The sequence below is a fragment of the Condylura cristata genome, unplaced genomic scaffold (genome assembly GCF_000260355.1).
Source record: "Condylura cristata isolate star-nosed mole 26May11 unplaced genomic scaffold, ConCri1.0 scaffold00006, whole genome shotgun sequence".
In the NCBI taxonomy this organism is placed as follows: Eukaryota; Metazoa; Chordata; class Mammalia; order Eulipotyphla; family Talpidae; genus Condylura; species Condylura cristata.
In genome coordinates, this window is record NW_004567107.1 from 66,921,832 (window position 1) to 66,935,089 (window position 13,258).

Here is a 13,258-nt window from a genome sequence, read left to right on the forward strand (position 1 = left end):
TGACCCATACCATTCCAGGTTCTTATCCTTCACCAGTCCCCACAAGTCTCTCTAATCCCCTGATTTTCTCTCCATCTTCGTGCAAATTATTATCAATTTACCCTAAATATCCATAACATTTCTTACCTTCAAAGCTTCCCATTTCCTATACCAATATTACTTTCCCCTTCTTATTATCTCCTATAGAATTTCCTAAGACACAGTTCAAGTACTTCCTGCATCAGGAAATCTTCCTGTTCAGCCCCATTCTCAAGAAAGGAGGGCAAGATTATTCTCAACCATTCGTGTGTATGGTTTTGTTTTTTGTTTTAATCCAAAATGTATTTATGGTTTTTCACTCATCCTTATTCAGGCTGTGTTTAGTGCTGCGTCTGTCTGCAGGAGCAGCCTCCTGTAAGCCTTGATTTTCCTCCTGCAGGCTGGGAGAGGACAATGGAGCAGCCAACACACAATACTGCCACTGGCGCATAGCTAAAGATGGTGATTTTAAAGCATCCTGGGAACTTCACATCTGTGAAATAGGAATTAGGGTTCTGCACCAGGCACTTCTTTTTCTGATTCCTCTTCTCTCCACTCCTGGAAAGGGATGAAGGAAATCCTTTGTGAGGCCTGCTCTTGTAGGATGGTTGTCACTGCTGGAATGGGAATAGGTGTTTATGTCCACATCTATGAATCTTAGACATGAGAAGAAATACTTTTCCTTATTGAAACTATGTTTCTTATAAAATGATGCAGAACTTAACTATCAAGTCTCTTTTATGCAGTATATTTCTCAAAAATGAATATTTGGAATCTGCAGCTACACATATATTCAGTGAATTTGCAAGTTGTTCATGCAAGCATTTCTTCCAACAAATGGGAAACGGTGTGTTTTCTCCCAGGGAACAAAACATTTGAGAGGGGCAGCAGCAAAGGGTATGTCCATGAACTAATTTAACATTAAATCCTGTTATCCTACCCCTTAAAATAATATACAACTATGTTTAATGCATAGCATGTATTAATAATATTAACTTATATGTCTTTGTTGAAAGAATCCTGCTTTTGAGTTCATGAAACATCCAGAATATTGTAATATACTTTAACATAGAACATTTTCATTACAGAACGGCCAGTGTATTGTGATCAATATACTGCTCTTTCAAAACCAGAGGAAAGATGTAACACTTTCATGTCAGAATGCCTAATCTTAAAAGTAAGAATTGAAATAAAAGGTTTGTGACACAAGCTATGTGACGGCTATCGTCTGACAGATTCCGGGTAGCTCGGGAAAAGCTCTGAAAGATCAGACTTTCCATGCTAACTTGTGTTATGACCTCCCTTTTTTTGTATAATTGTAATATCAAAATATTCTGAGCAACTTTCAGCCTACAATTGGATTGCCTCAACTGCATAAGGCCTGCCTGCCCTGACAAGCAAGCACTGCACCAGGGTGAGAAATTCCTCTGAAGTCAAAAGTGACTTAACAATTGGCTGATCAATAAAAGCAAAAGGGCTGTTTCTGCAAAGTCTCTCACTGCCTGACTGGAGGAAAACCCAAATCTTATTCTACTATCTCACCTAGCCTCCTATTCAGCTTCTACAGAATTACTCAAACTTCCTACTGTCTGGCTTTAGATATGGAAATTCATCCAGGTTGCCTGTTTTAGAGCTAGTTAAGTTTTATACCTACTACACTTCAAAGCAATCCACAAAAGTCTTTCTGGCTAGTCTTTCAGGATTCTACTATTTAGTCTTTAGATAAGGAAATTCACCTACATCTCCTATTCAGAGCAAATTATGCTTTCTACTGCCTAGACCTCAAAGTAGAAAACTTACTTGAAACCTTTTAACAAGTTTCCTAAAACCTTTTAGCGAGTTTCTTGATTAGCAAGAAATTTCCTCTTCCTGCGACCCCAGACCATTTTCTTAGAAAAAAGGTGATTGTGATCTTAACCCCTTTCGTATGCTAATGCCATCCCCCTGCCTGCCGGAAATGTATAAAATAAACCTCTGCTAAAGGCAGAGCAGGAAGATTTGCACCCAACTCCGACTCCCGTGTCTTCCTCACTCCCACTCCTCTCCCCCTCTTGGAATCTCTGCACGCCAACGCCTTCCCATCTTAGGGTCCTGCCTGTGTTGCCTCCAGACATCTCAAAAGTTGGAGCTGGTCTCCGACAGTTTGGCTCTGGCTCCCCAAAAAGTAAGTTCTGGAAAATTTCCCTTGACCTTTTAGACAACTAAGTCATTTGAACTTTTCCTTTGAGGAAAATAGGGTAGTCTGATGCCTTCTCAGGACACAGGTGTTCCCTTGTGTCCTCCTCTGTTTAATAGTCCTCAACAGCTTCCCTGTGTGCTTGGAATTCATCCATCACAGAGCCCTGCAGCACTGGGCTCTGTCTAGCTGTCCAGACATGTAGAGACATGTTCACAATAGTCATTTGCAGACAATTCTTTCTTGCAGCTCCTCCACACCATGTTGCTTTAAAACTGCTGCCCTTGTGGGGTCTCCCTGGTGGCACAAGCGTTAAAGCACCACATTATGAAGGTCTCTAAAGCTACTGCAGCATGAGTTCGACCCCTGGCCAGGGAACTGACCCACATGGCATGACAGACCTCTCCTGACCCGCCCACTGCTCCCCTCAGCCGTGTACTTCATCAATCTGCTTGTTCTGCTCCCCACTCTATCTCTAGTGAATCCTCTCACCCACCACTCCTCTGTCCTGTACCCCAGTTCGGTAAGCATAAATAAATAAATCTTAAAAAAAACTGCTGCCCTTGCTAAGACTTTGACTCCCTCTGTGTGAGCATATTTTCCTGGCTCCTATTTTCCTTTAGGTCTCAACATTTTCTCTCAAGTGATCCTTTGCCTCCTTTCCCAGGTGGCACCGATGGTATCACTGTTTACATCCTTCAAAGTCTTTGTGAGAATCCAAATTATAAAGTTTACTGTTCAACTGTTATCGTGTCTGTATGAGAAAGAATGAAGCCAATGAATGATAATCTGAATGGACTCCACCCCCATCTCCACACTGACAAGATCTCAGGTGTCTTGCATTACAACTCACAACACATCATGCACCAGACTTCCTGAATGGGACTGCTAGAAAGAAGAAGGGAGTGAAAGAGACCACAGGTATGGACTATCTGGGTGCAGAGACACACGGAAAGCTGCCTGTGGGACTTGAACATTTGGCAAGATGGCAGAGCAGTGGCATGAGTGGGATAAAATAAATTAATGAAAGTCAAGAAGTAAAGAAACTGAAATTACAATGTGCAAGATGGATCACTGATGTGCTTGTACAATTTTCCAAGCATACAGCAGGAAGGTGAGTTTTGCGTGGGTAAGCTTTTGCCTTGTGATTTGGAGGGTATCTAATCCTCTCAACAGTGGCACCTGGCAAGGTATTTTTATCCCCATTTTACAGAAAAATTCATCTGAATAATTATCCAACATCACTCACAGAGATAATAGTTGATTTGGGAATTAACCTAAATCACATATTCTTTCTATGTCAATGTATCATCTATTTGTCACTGGTGAGCCTACGCAGAAGGAATTAAGACATGATACGTGACATTCTTAGGCCCAGAAGGCCCAATACTACAATGCCTTGAGGAAGAAAAATCAAACTTTGAAATTTTAATTTCATTAAATTCAATATCATTAATTTTAATCATTGTAATTCCAGTTAGAAATGTGAATTATCAAGAGGAATAGGGTGTTCTGAGAGTTAAGGTACATAATTGAAACATAGAATTTCAGATTTAGGAGGTACGTTAGAAAGCATTTTGTTCCACTCATTTACTATTTAGAAAATTGTCACTTAAAAAAGTTAAGAGCTTTGCCTAGGTAGTAACATCAAGTCTAAACCAGTTCGTTGCCAGCATTGTCATGAACTATGTGGTTTTCCTTCCCATGCCAAAGGGATGTTGAGTCAGAATTTTCAGATTGTAGGTCTTTACTGATGTAACAGTTGTCATCAATTAAATCCACTTGTCTGAGAGTAACTCTGGCATCACTGGCATCTACATGGATGCTTTTTGTTTGAGTTTGCCGATGTCTGGCTTTCTCTTGGATGCAAAAACAGCCTCCTTCACAAAAAATATGGCCATTGCTGGCAATGGCTTGTTTGTGTGCTCAGCATGCAACAGATACAAGATACTGAATGTTAAGTGTTTGAAACAGGCAGAAATTAGTATCTGGGAGGCAGTGATAGGAATGTAAGAGGCAATCCTTATGTCCAATACCCTCATAAGGGCTAGAGAAATTTTATAGGGAACTGTACATGCAGAAAAGCGAGGGGGTTATGGGAGTCATTTGGGAAGGCATTGAGTCCTGGCCTCACTTGGGATGGGGGTGTTGGTCATTGTTGTTAATTGTGGATCTGTGGACTTGTAGACACTGACCAAAGACTAGAGACCTGGGCTTCACCATCTATGTAACAGTTTTCTGGTTTCCTAAAGGACAAAGTCATTCTTGTCTCACATTTTTGTCTATAATCTGCAAGCAGAGAGGTAAGTTGATGTATGTCTGGAAGATTGGTCATGGTCTGAGTCTTAGTTGAGGATAAATCACATTGTATGTGCCAGGTTAGTATTAGGCCCCAATGGAGTAGGATTTGGGCTTGGTTTCAAAACTTGCTCTAAATTTGTGGTTAAATCTTGCCAGAGGCAACAGTCTTCTTCCTTATGGGATATTTCCTATGACTGGTCTCTTAAGAAATTGGAAGATCATGCTTCTCCAGAAACACATTGAGTCCTAGTCTCTGGGAGATGCCTGTTGATCTTCATTAAAAAAAAAAAAAAATATGAAGGCCCTCCCTGGTGGCGCAGCGGGTTAAAGCACAGCACTAAGAAGTGTAAGCCACTTCCCCATGAGTTTGAGATCCCGCCTGCCCAGGAGGAGATCCACCTGGCCCGGCAGACCTTTCTTGCCCCGCCCACTTCGTCAATCTGCCTGTTCTGCTCCCCACTCTGTCTGGTGAATCCTCTTGCCCTCCGCACCTCTGGCCTGTACCCCAGTTCTGTATGAATAAAAATAAATAAATCTTTAAAAAAAATGAAAAAGAAAAAAGAAAGAAATTGGAAAATTGGAAGTTCAGACACCTATTGCCAAAAGTGAAGTCTGAATCATTAAGCAGTGAAAGATGAGATGACAGATGGTCAACTGTTTACCAACTCATATTTTGAAAGAAAGCTGAAACTCACTAAACTATGTTGACATTTTTAGTAAATTCAGTTCTACAACTGAGTATTTTCCTGTACTATACCAATTCTCGAATAATTGAGGAAAAGATGCTAGGGTAGATTGGCCTGGAAGAGAAACAGAGATGAATGAGAAACTGCACAGTGTCTCAATATTAGTAAGCATTATTCCAAGTACCCTTTGGTTGAGAGACATCAGTTTTCTATATAAAGACTAGTAAGTCAAGGACTCTGTAGGACAGGGCTTTATAATTTATGTATTTACTGGTCATAGATGAATGTAGATCACCCTGCAATCAAAAGACAGATGGCAATTAGAAGCAACTCATCTGTTAATTCAATTAGCCACCTGAAGAAATTGGGTCTTAATTTTGATTTGTTTTTCAATGCTGCATTGTCTTTAAAACAAATAAACAAAAAAGAATAGTAATTGCAAACTGTAGAACACCTGTTCCAGATTACAACTAAGGAACTCTATCCTGGTTAAAAAAAAAAATCAAAGAATTACAAAGAAATGACAAGCATTGTTTTACTGTTGTGAATAATTGCCATTGATTAAGTCAGGAGGGACAATGGGGCTATATATCTTCCATTTCTGAAATCTGATCCTCCCTACATTTAGAGATAGTGTCCTGTTCTAGCCAGTCTGACTGGGGAATCTCAGGTGAGAGGTTGCCCAGTGCTTACCTAGCAGTAGGTGGCATCCCAAAGTTGAGACACAGCATGCTTCATTTTCCAGTCAGTTGCTGCTAGGACCCATGAAGATGTGCAAGATCAGGTAAAGTAATCCTTCAACACTCTGTATTTGGTCCTGTGGCCTCCTGAGCTTCCTACATTTCTGACAAGTTAGGAAGGAACAAAATGTGTTCCTCCTCTACACCCATCAAGAGAGATGTTTTAAACAAATCTAAGACATATGATTAACATTCCGAAAGAAAGTTGTTGTCTAGCAGCAATGACCTTTAAAGAAAGGTCAAACAGATTTTTCCTAAAGGTTTCTCAGAATTTTGGAGCCAAGTTTTCTGATGACATCTAAATACAGTACTGAAATTTAGTACCTGTATTATTAGAAGGAATCTTTGAATATTCAGGCTCCAGAGATAAACAATAATAGCTTTCATTAACTTGGTGCAATGTTTCACAAAGCATGGTACATGTGTCTGTTCATATACCACAGGTGGTGATTAGCAAAGTAATTTTAGATGCTGCTGCATGAATGGTTGTTATTTTAAAGGTAATACTTGTCATTTTAGGGCCTCCCTGGTGGGGCAAGGGGTTAAGTCTCAGCACTATGAAACTTTTGGCAGCCATTGCAGCATGAGTTTGATCCCCTGCCTGGGAGCTGACCCATCATGGCACAGCAGAAATTTTCTGACCAACCAGCTGCTCCCCTCAGCAGTGTATTTCAGTTAATCTGCATGTCTATTCCCAATTCTGTTCTTGCAAATCCTCTCACACACCAAACCTCTCACCTGTACCCCAGCACTTCTATGTAAAACTAAATAAAAAATACTTTTTAAAGAGCGGAAGGGACTTATAGGTATTTTTAAAAAATTGTTATTTTAAAAATAACTAAATAAGACTAACTTATTTACTTAAGTATTTAAATTAATTTTATTATTTAAAAAATCTTGAGTAACTATATTCATTAAGACATTGAATCAGTGAGCTAGTTATGTTTTCAAATAAAGCTGAACAATGTATGCTTATTATATTCCAAGCAATTTGTTAAATTTGCCATTGATCAACTCAGGAGAGACAATGGGGCTAAATACTTTCCATTTCTGAAATTTGATCCTCCCCATATTTGAAGACAGTATCCTGTTCTAACCAGTTTGACTAAAGGAAATCTGAAGTTGGAAAGTTGCCTAGATGGTTTCACTAGTTTCTCCACTATTCCTTGTTTCTTCAGAATTTCAAATTAATATCTGTAAGTTAGTGGAACTTAACACACTTGGTTTTTAGTTGTCTATCCTATATATATAAATGTATATATGTGTGTGTGTGTATATATATATATATATATATATATATATATATAACTTAACAAACTTGGTTTTTAGTTGTCTATTCTATATATTAGGATATATATATAAATATATTTTTATATATGTGTGTGTGTACATACACACACACATATATATAAAGGAACAAAATCCTTTGGAATTCAGATTTTGTAGGATTATTTACATATGTCTGAAATTCTGCTGCTTTAAAGAACAAGATATTGAACTGTCAGTGGTGTAAGAGGGAACTAACAGCCTTAAATGAGGACTAAGACCACATTAGTTTAATGGATATTTGTAGGACACTGAACCCCCAAAAATATGAATATATTTTCTTCTGTTCACATGGAATACTCTACAGGATAAACCTCATGTTGAGTCACAAAACAAATGTTCATAAATTCATGAAGATTGAAATGATATCAACTATCTTCTCTGATCATAAAACTATCAAGCTAAGGAAAGACATATATAGGATTGAACACCACAACACTAAGTGATCATTGGATAAATAAGAAAATCAAAGAAATTTTCGACAATCAAGTGATGATTAAAAGTGAAGGCATAACCTATCAGAACCTATAGGACACATAAAGAGTGATTGGTTCTAAATTGAAAGTATAGAATTCAGATCCCCATCAAGAAACAAAAAAGAGTTCAAATAAATAAACTTACCTTTCACCTCTAGGTGTGATTAAAAAGAAAAAAAAAATGAAATCTAAAGCCAGTAGAAGAAAGGAAATAATAATAACTAAGGCAGAAATAAATGAAATAGAACAACATGTTTTAAAAAATTGTATAAGGTGGCCCTCCCTGTGGCACAGCACTGAGAATCTAAAGCTGCTTCCGCCTGAGTTCGATTCCCGCCTGCCCTGGAGGTGACCACATGGTGTGGCAGACCTTTCCTGACCCACCCGCTGCTCCCCTCAGCAGTGTACTTCATCGATCTGCCTGTTCTGTGCCCGGCTCTGTCTCTGGTGAAGCCACTCACCGCCCCTGAGCTTCTGGCCTGTACCCCAGTTCTATATGTACAAATAAATAAATCTTTTTTTAAAAAAAAAATTGTATAAGGACTCACAGAGGCCTTATGCAAGGGGTTAAACCTCAGCACTATTCAGCTATCCAACCACTGCTGTCTGAGTTTAATCCCTAGCCAGGGAACTGACCCACATGGCACAGTAGACCTCTCCTTTCTTGCCTAGCCCTCCCCTCAACAATACATTTCAGAGGATCTGCCTGTTCTGCTCCCCACTCTGTCTCTGGTGAATCCCCTTATTTCCCCACACTTCTAGCCTACATCCCAGTTCTCATATACACAAATAAATACAATAAATCTTTTTTTTTTAAATGTATACACCATAACAAAATGAGATTTATTCTAGGTACACAAGGATAGTTCAACATCTGAAAATCAGTTATGTGATTTATTGCATCAATAAAATGAAAATAAAAATCACATGGTTGTATCAATAGCTGCAAAGAAACTGTAGATAAGATTAAACATTCATTTATGACAAAAAAAAAATCACTAGGGATAGAGTGAATGTTCCTCAACAAAATAAAGATTATATATGACAAACCTACAGTTACATCATATGAGATGAAAATCTGAAAGCTTTTCCTTTAAAATCTGGTACAAGAAAAAGATGCTCAATATCATCATTACTGTTCAATATAGTATTAAAAGTACAAGCTAAAACAATCAGACAAGTGAGCATATAAAAGGAAAATACAAATTAGAAAAGAAAAAAACTATTACTATTTGCAGATGAAATATTAACATACATGGAAAATCCTAGGACTTTACTAAGCAACACATAAATAACAAAGCAATATAGTAAAATTGCAGGGTACAAATCAATGTGTAAAAATCAATTGTGTGTCTACATGAAACAAAGAGTTAGAAGAGAAAGAAATCAAGATTAGCCCATTCATCATTACAAGAAAAAGAAATCTGTGGAGTAAACTTAGCAAAGTAGGTAAAGGACCTATATAATGAAAATTGTGTGACTTGCTAAAAAAAAAAAATTAAAAAAAAATCAAAAGATATTCTCTGTCATGGGTTGGAAGAATTACTACTATTACGATAGTTATCCTACCTGTAGCAACACCAGATTCAGTGCAATCCCTGACATATCTCCAATGGCATTCTTCGATGAAAAAGAACAAACAATAATAAAATTCATAGAGAACCACAAAATACGGTAACCACAAAACAATCCTGACAAAAAAGAGAAAGACTTTAAACGGCACTACAAAGCTTTCATAATTAAAACAATATGGTATTGGAACAAAAACAGACATAGACCAATAGAACATAGACCAATAGAATAGAATTGAGAGCCCAGAAATAAACTTGCATATCTGTGGACATTTAGTCTACAATGAAGGAACCAAGAGTATACACTGGAGAAAGGAGAGTCCATTCAAAAAATGGTTTTGAGAAAACTGGAGAGTCACATGCAAAAGAATAAATCTAGTTCACTATCTCATACCTTACAGAAAAATTAACCCAGAATGTATCAAAAACATAGATGTAAGACTCAAACTATCAAATACACCAAAGAAGTAATATTCAAAATCCTCCATGGTATTAGCTTCAGGAAAGTCTTTGTGGATATTTTTTTTGTAAGAATGTCAAAATCAAACATAAATAAATAATGATTGCATCAAACTAAAATGTTTCTTCATAGTGAAAGAAACTATCAGTAAACAAAAAAAGTCGTCCTACTGAATGAAGTGAAAATACAATATTTTCACTTAACATATTTGACAAAGCTAATATCCAAGCTAATATTCAGTCGTCCTACTGAATGAAGTGAAAATACAATATTTTCACTTAACATATTTGACAAAGCTAATATCCAAGATCTACAAAGAAATCATAAAATTCATTAAAAAAAGAACCCCATTTAAAAAAATGAATTCTTTAGTAGAAGAACTAAATAGACATTTCTCTAAATAGAACATACAGGTAGTCACTAGTAACATGAAAAAATCTTCAACTCACTTATTAACAGCGAAATGCAAATCAAAACCAAGATGAGATACCATCTCACACCCATAAGAATCATATCAAAAAGACCAGAAAAAACCAAGTGTGAGAATGTAAGGAAAATTTAATCCTCTACACTGTTGGTTGGATTGAGCCCTTATGGAAAATAAAATGCAGTTCCTCTGAATATTAAAAATAAACCTACTATATAACCCAGCACTTCCACTCCTAGGTCTCTACCTGGTGAATGCAAAAATCACTAATTTAAAGGTAAATTGGATTCCTATGCTCATATGTCTGATGACAGAGAAGTGGATCAGAAAAAAAATGTGGTATATATGTACACTGGTTTACTACTCAGTTATCAAAAAAAAAAAAAAAAAAGAACTCTTGCCATTTGCAGCAATGTGGATGGAACTGGATATAGTTAAGCAAAATATGTCAGAAGAAGACATATATACCAAATGGTTTCACTTATACACGGAATAGTCAACCTTGACTTTTGACTGAAAAACTGAGGAAATCAGAAGGTGAGGGTAGTGGACTAAGGATGTGGGAGAGAGGAGGCCAAAATGGAACATGGTGAAAAATTATTTGGGCATTGGTAGCTGGCATGCTATGAAAACATACATGTATCAGAGTTTAACCTAAACCACCAAAGCAAACACAAGATTGAAAATATTTACCTCAATAAACATAGTTTCAAAAAATCTACGAGCTACAACATGGGTCCCCGCACAGCTAGAAACATCCGCCTAAACATATGCCATGAGGAGAGTGGCAGAGTTTAGCACTGAAAAGAAAATTAGTATCAAGATTTTTAGATATTTCCCATTTTTTCTTACATCAAAACATTTGCTGTTGTTGTATAGTCAAAGTCAGTCATTAACTTTTTAAAGCATGCTTGTATTGTGTGTTTTTTAAATGACACTAATAAATCAATCTTCTATATGCCCTTTTATATTACACATAATTTCTAAAATAAAGTACTCAAGTGAATTCTGAATCATAACAAAATAAAGGAAATATGTGTAGATGTCACAGAAAAGAGGTGGGGTAGTGTTGCTAGGCAACTATTCCAGTAGTTACTGCGTGTAAGCTTCAAGTTTTTCATCATCAAATGACCCTCTTGTTTCTACTCAGTCTCCTTTGGGGATCCTTGTTGCATGTCAGAAGTGTCTCTTACTGTCCTCAAAACTCAGAGTGGACTGTCCCCCCTCTGTCTCTGGTGTATGCTTTCACCCCCCCACACCACCAGCCTATGCCTCAGTTCTTCCAGACATAAATAAATAAAAACTTTTTTTTTTTTTTAAAGATTGATTTATTTATTCATACAGAACTGGGGTACAGGCCAGAGGCTCAGGGACGGTGAGAGGCTTCACCAGAGACAGAGTGGGGAGCAGAACAGGCAGATTGACGAAGTACACTGCTGAGGGGAGCAGCGGGCGGGTCAGGAGAGGTCTGGCTCGCCATGTGGTCTCCTCCGGGGCAGGCGGCAGGCGGGAATCGAACTCATGCGTAAGTGGCTTCAGATTCTCAGTGCTGTGCTTTAACCCGCTGCGCCACCAGGGAGGGCCAAATAAAACCTTTTTTAAAAAGAAAGAACATTTGAAAGACCTGAAAATTCCATCATGTCTTGCCCATTCCAACTACTGGGATCCTTGGCCAAAAACCCTAATTTTTATTAAGAAACCTAGTCAGCTCATGAATTAAACTGGTACATAAATTAATAATCTATAAATTTTGTTTTTAACAACTTTAGTCCTATAAACCAAAAAAAAAATCTATAAATAATCTGTTATTCGAGCATTTTCAGTCATAGTCTACATTATAAAATAAATTTATATGACAAGTTCATATATACATATAATCAAACTATAAATTACATGAAACATTTCTTACCAGTTATATATAATGTGCTTTAATATTTTCTATTATGCTATTTTCCAACTGTTGATTATGACTACACAATACAATGGTAGACTTCAATCACAATCTCATGAAGATTTCAGTCTGAATCCATGTCTTGAGGTAAGCCCAAAGTTTGATACAACTATTAAAATATAAAATTATGTTAAAAGAAAACATCCTACTTCTATTCTATTTCTCATTGTCTTTACTTGATTCATAATCACAGCTACCTTGTTCTCAGAATTTTCACCCTCACTGTACATTGTGCCCCAGCTGACCACAGGTGAAAATTTGGTCAGCAGTTTTGCGAGTCCATAGACTATCAGTACACGAACATCATGTTTTCCCCCCACATCTCTCCAGGAAAGTTTCAGAAATCTCAGTTTCAGGAGAATGTATCTTTCTCTTGGAGGTTCTCTTCCAACCACAGTGGCTAATAATTCACCCCAGAAGTGTGTGATGTATCAACCTTGTGATAAGCATGATAACAGGGTCTTCTATTGGACTTTCCTATTGGAGCCACATGGATCAGAGTGACAAATATATCCTAAAAGAAAATATATTGACAGACACAAATAACAGATGTTCGTCATAATAAGTTGTAAAGTCACAAAAGTCACCCAATCTAGAACTGGCATTTGAAGAAAAGCCTAACTTAGCAAGCTATAAACATATAGCATCTTAGACAAATATTCTCCATTCTCAGAGCAGGGACGCCCTCAGTAACAGAAGTCTGTGATCAAGGCATTGATGAAGAACCCTAGATATGCCATATCCCAACAGATACTGGTTCCCTGGTTGTGCTAATTGGAATTGGGATGGGCATCATTCCCTGTGCTAAGTAGTTATTTTTGAGATGAGGCTGAAACATTTTTTTAAAAATCCACATTAGGCCCTCCCTGGTGGCGCAGCGGGTTAAAGCACAGCACTGAGAATCTGAAGCCACTTCCGCATGAGTTCGATTCCCGCCTGCTGCCTGCCCCGGAGGAGACCACATGGTGTGGCAGACCTCTCCTGACCCGCCCGCTGCTCCCCTCAGCAGTGTACTTCGTCAATCTGCCTGTTCTGCTCCCCACTCTGTCTCTGGTGAAGCCTCTCACCGTCCCTGAGCCTCTGGCCTGTACCCCAGTTCTGTATGAATAAATAAATAAAATCTTTA

The 13,258-nt window shown here is 37.8% G+C and overlaps 1 pseudogene; it reads right to left on the reverse strand.

Annotated features, from left to right (window-relative positions):
- Positions 1-359: 359 nt before the first annotated feature.
- LOC101634223 lies at positions 360-4,095 on the reverse strand (annotated as a pseudogene).
- Positions 4,096-13,258: the final 9,163 nt, after the last annotated feature.